General features: G+C 45.5%; 1 pseudogene; it reads right to left on the reverse strand.

Annotated features, from left to right (window-relative positions):
- Nucleotides 1–4,703: 4,703 nt before the first annotated feature.
- On the reverse strand, nt 4,704–5,410 carry LOC101534692 (large ribosomal subunit protein eL30-like; annotated as a pseudogene).
- Between the last annotated feature and the right edge of the window lie 2,747 nt (nt 5,411–8,157).

Genomic DNA, 8,157 nt, shown 5'->3' on the forward strand with positions numbered 1-8,157 from the left:
TAGTAGGCTTTTCCTCTTCTTGTGGCATCAGCATCGTTATATATCCCAATCCAGCTCCCTGCGTATGGCCTAGGAAAGCAAAGAACGATGACTTAGGTTCTTGGGCCCCTGCACCCACGTGAGAGATCCAGAAGAAGCTCCTGGCTTTGGATCAACTCAGCTTTGGCTGTTGTGGCCATTTGGGGAGTGAACTAGCAGATGGAAGTTCTTTCTTTCTCTGTTTCCCCTCTCTTTGTGAAACCTGCCTTTCAAATAAAAATAAATGAATCTTAGAAATTATTTGGCAGAGTCTAAGAGAAAGAAAGAGCCCCAAACTCAGGTCCTGGAGCCCGCCTACTAGGTGGGTGTTGAGTTTGTAAGCCCCAGGGGTTGGGGATCTGGTGATGGTTGGAACGCTTGGCCTGGGTCCTTGGACTCGCCTGCAGGAACATGTCCTACTTAATGAAAAAGGTGGAGCAGTGGACACAGGCCCTGTTGTAAAAGGAGAACATTTGTAAAAGGCAGCTCATTTGATGCTGCAGCAAAAGAACAGATCTAACCGGACAACTACCCCCAAACAATCTTGGTGAATGGAGTCAATGGACATTGGGAGGGTGACATCATCCTCGAATTGGTGAAATTGACAGCATTCCATAAATACCCAAACCACTTGGACAGAACCCTCGAAATATGTACATATTGAGACTCTGGGTTGATATGAGGTGGTGGTTCCTCATCCCTGGGTACTGAAACATGTGGAAAGTCATGACTGGTTTCCACCTTCGTCTCCCCCTTCTCTCAGAAACAAGAAAAAGAAATAACAAATTTGGAAGCAATGAGTACACTCAAATTTTTCCTAAACCTTGATCCTTCCCACCTGATCCACCATGTAATCATAAAAAATAAAATTTATATATATAAAAAAGAAAGAGTGCCATTTTCCAGTCTACTCCTCAAATGTCTGCAAAGGCCCTGACTGAGACCAGGTTGAAGACAGTATCCTGAAACTCCTGGATCTCCCATGTTGGTGGCAGGAAACCAAGTCACTAAGTGTATATTTGGAACACACTATATAGAAAGTATGCTACTTTATATTTTGGTTAAGTATTTTGCAACCGAAGTTCCAATTCCTAGAAGACTTGAGCAAAGATCAGTTTGACATTCTTGGGTTCCCTAAAACAACGTACAGAAGGTAAGCACTTAATCACTGTATATTGTGGTAGCACCTATGAAAGAAGGATCGTGCTATCTTAGAAGAAACAGTGTGTGAAACTTCACTTACAAGGATTGGATCAAAATGTGTTTTTTTTAAACTTAAAGATTGGCAAATATGAAAAATATTTGATAACAGTCCATGTGTTGGATATGAGGGGAAAGGAATGCTTTTTTTCAAGAGTGTTGGAAGTTTCTATTGGATTCTATTTGGTACTATATGTATGCAAGTGTTTTTTGACTCAGCGCTTCTACCTCCAGGCATTCATTCTAGGATAAATGAGACGTAAATTCCAGAGTAACTTCTCACTCATGTCCAAAGGTTGGATAGTGCAGGGATAAAGCCTATACTACACAGTGCAGTTCCTCAGAAATTACTACAATTGGGCTGTAACTACCTCTGGCTAAGAGGGACAAATGGTAGAGGAACTGGCTCTCAGGACCTGGGGGTGAGAGCTGGGGAGATAGCACTGCTTTGAGAAGAGTGGGACGCAGACAGCCCTGGGTGACTCCACAGGGAGGGGCCCAGAGGCATAAGCCCTTAGCCTCTGTCTTTTCGCTCCCCTTGGTCTGTCTTATCTCCCAGCAGCTGGCACAGCTGGAACCCAGCAGGCAAGGCAGCCTGTTGATTCAGTTTCTGTTGGGCAGTGGCCTGGCCTGGTAAGCAGGGTGGACATTGTGTCTGGAAGGGGAAGTGGAGGTCAGCACAGACCCAGCCAGCTGAGTCACAGCCTCACAATGCCTGTGCCATGGCCCCTAGCATAAATTATTCCCTTCTTGGAAGCTTGTATCCTCCATACGTAAAATACAGTTGATTATCTTAACCTTAAACCTTATTGTTTATATAAAGCCCTTGGTCTGACGCTGCACTCATAAAGTGACCAATACATATTAGCTATTTCATTGTCATCTTTGTCATTTCACCTAATATTTTGAAAAGTTTTATTCATTAATTTAATAGGCAGAGTTAGAGAGAGTGATCATCTATATTCTGGTTTACTACCCAAGTGGCTTCAATGGCCAGGGCTGGGTCAGGTTGAAGCAAGGAGCCAGGAGGTTTTTCCGGGTCTTCCACCTGGGTGGCAGGGGCTCAAGACTTGCAGCATCCTCTGCTGCTTTCTCAGGCACAGTAGCAGGGAGCTGGATCAGAAGCGGAGCAGTTGGTGCTTGAGCCAGTGCCCACATGGAATGCTGACACTGTAGGCTGTGGCATACCCAGCTGTGCGGCAGTGCCGGCCTCTCATATTATTTAATCTTATAAAGATCATGTTAAAATTTTAAAAAATGCTTGAAAGACAGGAAGGCAGGGAAGGTTAGAGACAAAGAGATCTTCCATCAGCTAGTTCTTTCCTTAAAGTTCTTGAGGTGAGAGGGACAGCTGAAGCCAAGAAATAGGAACTCAATTTGTGTCTTCCGGGAGGGTAGTACAGACTCAAATACTTGACCCATCAACTGCCTCCCAGAGTGCACATCTGTAGGAAGCTGGACTTGAACTCAAGTACCATGACATGGGCATGGGTCCCAAGAAGAATCTTAGTTTCTGTGCTAAACACCTGCTCCCTAAAGAGTCTTTTTGATACATGCTTGCTCTGGTGTTAAGCTCAAAAGGACCTATTGATTAAGACAGATTCCTTCATTACCAGTTTGGCCTCCTATGAGAGGAAGCAGAGTTGCATGCTGTCATTGGGCTTAGCATTGTCCCCAGTCAGCTAGATCTTGGATGGCCCAATTTGGTTACTACCAGAGGCCTAACTATTACAGCTCCAAAATAAAATGCTTGCTTTTTTCACTTTATTCAAATATATTGTATTGTTTAGGGTGACAATGTTAATGTCTTCCAAGTAATTCTGAAAAGTCCATGAAACAAAATGCTACCCTAGCTGGCAGAAGGCCAGTGACTTTTAATACACCATCTGCCAGGATCCTTAGATAGTTTCTGAAAAACCTTGCAAGAGCTTTTTGATGGGGCCTAACTCTGGACAATTCATTTTATTTTTATTTGGAAGTGTGATGTTCTAAAAATGCTATTGGGAAAATCATTTGCACATTTCCAAAAAATACAAAATGAGTAGAACTTGGAGTTTCATAGACTGGGAGGAAGATGTATGAGAGAAGTCTTTAGGGTGATGTACCTTCATAATTGTGATCTTTGGAGCTGTGGTTAATTAAAAGATATTTGTTTATTTGGAAGTCAGAGTGAAGTTGTGGATGGAGTGTGTGTGTGTGTGTGCGAGAGAAAGAGAGAGAGGAGAGAGAGAGAGAGACTTCTGTGAGAGACTTTCGCTGGCTTCACTTCTCAGCTGCAAAGGCCAGGGCTCGATCTGGCTGAAGCCAGGAGCCAAAAGCTTCACTGGGGTCTCCTGCATGGGTGGCAAGGACTCAAGTTCTTGGGCCATCTTCTGCTGCTTTTCCTAAGCCACCACTATGAGGCTGAACAGGAAATGGAGCAGCTGGGACTTGAACTGGCACCCAAGTGGGATGCTGGCATCACAGATGGTGACCTTCACCCACTATACCACAATGCTGACCCCCAAGTTGTGGTTAATTGTAACAACCACTTATTACAACTTCTACTTGTGAACATGTAAGGTGAGCATAGGAATACGACATTGAACTCATCCTGAAATTTGGTCAAGATAGCCAGTCAAGTTAGCTACTCTCTGCTGTGTGGTTTGGAATCCTGGCCATCACTGCTTTTGGGGGACCATCGCTGCAGAGAGCCTCAGCTCTGTGCAGGCAACACCTCTTCCTGACCTATTATTGCTTGCACCATGTGCCAAGAAATGCCAGTAACAAAGTCGTTTTGTTGTGTGTATGTGTGTTTAAGATTTATTTTATTTTCACTGGAATGGCAGATTTACAGAGGGCAGGAGAATGAGAAAGATCTGCTGTGGTTTACCCTCGAAGTGGTCACAAACGGCTGGAGCTGAGCTGATCCAAGCCAGGTGCCAGGAGCTTCTTCTGGGTCTCCCACATGAGTGCAGGGCTTCAAGACTTTGGGCCATTATCCACTGCTTTCCCAGGCCACAAACAAGGAGCTGAGTGAGACGTGGAGCAGACCAGACATGAACCGGCACCCATATGGATCCTGGCAATTGCAAGCTGAGGATTTAGCCATTAGGCCATCACATTGGGCCCAAGTCATTCTATTCCAAAGAACAAACTCAATAGTCCTGTAGGAACAGAGCTTTCTACAAGTGACACATAGTGGTATTCTGAGGACTACAAACTCTTTCTGGAACAAAATACAACACAGACTAATGTGTTCTAAAAAAATAACATTAGCATTCTTATGTGTCTGAGGCATTGAGTCAATGGCTTCACATGGTGTTCTGTAGAGAATGTTTTCTGGTTTCAGAATAATTAAGGATGACCACTTACAGGTTGCCATCTTCATATTAAAACCAGCTGTGATGCCTTTAGTGGGAGCAGCATTCAGTTCCTCCTCCCAGAGGCAATTACAGCAGCTGAGAGCAATTCCACTGTGATGAACTTCACCTGTGGGTGGACGTTCACGATAAATGTGGAGCGCAGAAGTCACAGTGCTTGGAGAACTGTGAAGGGAGAGGTTGGCAGTGGTGTTTACAGCTTTTTTTCAACGTGGTAACTTTGAAATCTCTTCTTGTTGGCTTTGTGACATTTTCATTGCTCCTTGGTTTCTTGATTCTGGAGGTTGGCAAGAGGGACTTCTTTTACCAGTTCTCCTTGGATCGCACAGAATTGAACCACCAAGCTTTCTACGGTAAGTTGCATTCAGGCCCCCAGGGTTAATGTGTGTCCAGGCCATCTTTGTTTTGGGGAGGAGAGTCTTTCAGTTTGTAGTATTTTTTTAAACAAGCTCTGGCAGGTTTTATTAAAAAAAAAATCATGACTTGTTTTTCACCAGTCTGTTCTGGCCTGCTTGTTACAATCTCAGAATCACCTGGCTCAGTGATAGAACGTGTGTTCGCTCTGTAGTGTTTTCCGCATGCTGTGCCCAATTCTATATGATTGCCACTGCAGTAATGGACTCCAGTTTTGGCCGATATGGTGCAATACTCTATTTCGGATTTCCTCAAGGCCGGACAGTGGTTGGCAAGGTTGACCAGCTTCACTTTGCCTTGTCGGATTGTCTTCAGAGACTGCTTGTAGCTTGGTGTGTGTTTTCCACTCTTCAGCACTTCTGGGACCTCGAGTTGACCAAGTCCGGTGACTCTTTCGTCTGCTTGGTGGCCACCATCTTCCTGCCTTCAGGAGGGACCTTCAGCCTAGTGTGGTTGTCAAGATGGTGGGGAGTGGGGAGGGAACGAGAAACGTGCAGTATTTTTTTTTTACCTGCCTAAACAATATACTCCCCACATTCCTTTTCACTTGAAACAGTTCAAGTCAGAATGACATCAGGAAGAAACCAACAATTAGTGATCTAAGTGTGTTTGGCTTTACAGATTTCTTTTTCGAGGAACTCAAACCACTAGTCAATTCTTGCCATAACTGAATAGAATAGGGGCCCTGAACTCGTTGATGTTCAAAGGATGGGAACTTGGCTCTGTTATGGGGATTGGAGGTGGACCTCATGGGGCTCCCTGAGGCCACTGAAGGCATGTCTGTGGAAGGTGCTTCCAGCTCTTGAGGCAGTTATAAAAGCAGAGGGGTCTGAGGCAGTTTGCTTGCTGGGTGATGTGTGATGTGCGTGTGCTCTCTGTTACCATTGTCTGACCTCATCAGATGGCTAAACCAAAATGGGTCCTGCCTGAGCTTGGACTTGAACCTCCAAAACAATGAGCCAAACGAAACCCTCTTTTGTAAATAGTTTCTTGTTGGTGAATAAACCTTTTTATATCCTGTAAATGTGTTATCTCAAAAACTAAGAAAAAAAGAAGAGAAGACTGTGGAAGGGAGGCAGAAAGAGTATGATTATGTTCGTTATATTTTTAGAAATGTGCCTACACATCGCATCGAATCTGTTAAAAAATAATAAACTGAGAAAAAAACTGGCTTGTTTCAGGTGCTGCAATGTGGTAATGAAAAGTCAGCTAATGGAGACAGCAGGTGTCAGAAGTGGAGTCATTACTATATACCTGGAGATCTGCAGGAGCCTTTGGAACTAGTTTACTGAAAAAGTCTGAGGTTTGGAGGAGGCAAGCTCGGGAAAGCCTAGAATACTGAGACGCTGCAGGTGTAGTAACGCTCTGACACTGTTCGCTGTTGTGAGTGCGATTCTTAACTTTCCCTAAAGAGGGAAAAGCATGGGGAGCAGAGCCCCTGCCCCGGCGCGTGTGGCCGGCGCCTCGCTCAGAGCATCACCCTGGGCATCCTGGCCAGGGGCGGTGTGAGCCCGGGGGTGCGCTCCTGCAGCTTCTCCCTGTTCCGTGGTAAAGGTGCAGTCGGTTCCACAGGCAGCTTGGCCACTCGAGGCTGGGGGAAGCAGGCTGCCTGCTCACAGCGGCCTTGTAGAGCAGCGTTTCCGGGCCCCGCGTTCCCTGGCGTCTGTCTGTCACATAGGAAGTGATTTTGCATTCCTCTGTGCTTGCTTTATGAGGGTCTGACGCGAATCACCGGCTGTCGCAGCCTGAGCCACTGGGGTGCTGGCGGAGTTAACAGGGAGGAGCCGCAGGGCCGTGGGACTGCTTTCCCAGAGAACTGGAAGCTGGGTCGGCCTTGTCTGTCAAATGTTACAGCTCTCTTGGTCTCTTTACTCTATTTTCCTGATTTACTTTTGTTTGTTTTCTCTACCCCTTGTTTTTCACTATCTCCAGACCAATGCTTCTCTGTTCACACCCCGAATCTGTCCCAGTCTCTTGTTACTTAAAATTTTTTTTACTTGAAAAGGAGGTTTTGCAGAGAGAGAGAGAGAGAGAGAGAGAGAGAGACCGACCGACCCTGAGAGAGGTTTTCCATCTGCTTGCTTTCCCCAAATGGTTAGAGATGAGCTGATGTGAAACCAGGCGCTTCTTCCTGGTCTCCCATGTACATGCAGAGTATCAAAAACTTGGCCATCCTCTTCTGCTTTCCAAGGCCATAACAAAGAGCTGGGTGAGATGTGGGGGCAGCCACAGCACAAGCCGGTGCCGGTATGGGATGCCAGTGCTGCAGGGTGAGGACCAGTGTGCTGTGCCACTGCACCAGCCCCTCTTGTTATATTTTGGGTCTCAGAATTTTCCTTGTTTCTCTTGTGTAACTTACTCACCTCCCATCTGTCTTTGGTAGATTCACTTTTTCTTTGTTCATCTTATTTCCTGAATGTAGTGCTCCTTGTTTTAAGTCTTCTGTTGTGTGAAAGAGGTGGGTTTTAAGCTTCTAGGCTGCATCCCAGAAAGCTGACTGGGGAAAGGGATGATTTTCTCCTCGTCTTGGGTCTGTTGAACCCTTGCAAAGACTTTGGAAAAGAGGTACTAGGTGAATCCACAAGGTGAGTCCCATCTGTGCTGTCAGTCCTGCTCATAATAACGCTTAACACGGAGTTAGTTAGACCTGCCTGTCAGGACTTCCGGCTGGGCTCTCAGCCACGGAAGCTTGTGTCAGAACGCAGCTTTGGGGAGGCAGAACAATATTATGGGAAATACTGGGGATGTTTGAATCCAACATGTGAACATGAACTGCAGCTCTGCTCCCCTAATTAGCTCCACAGTGTGGGCAAGCTATTGCAATTACTTGTTGATATATTGTCATTAAATGCCTCAGGCTCGCAAAAGTATGTGCTGGAATTTCTACACCCACCATTCTGCTGTCGTGCTCATCAGATCTCTCTTGTTAATGTTCCCACTATTGTGGCAATGACTCGGAGAGCTATGGTTGTGAAATGGGTCTTGTCCAGTCTACTCCGTGAGCACGAGAACTAAACAGGATAAATTAGCTGAAGTTTCAGCCTATAGCACATGCTTTCAAATACTGGATTCCTTCAGAATCATGTAGAACATCATGGGAAAACCATTGTCATTACGTGTTGGACAGCATATGAATTAAAAACCTTGATTTTGCTGACAAATA

This window comes from Ochotona princeps, chromosome 18 (genome assembly GCF_030435755.1).
Source record: "Ochotona princeps isolate mOchPri1 chromosome 18, mOchPri1.hap1, whole genome shotgun sequence".
NCBI lineage: Eukaryota > Metazoa > Chordata > Mammalia > Lagomorpha > Ochotonidae > Ochotona > Ochotona princeps.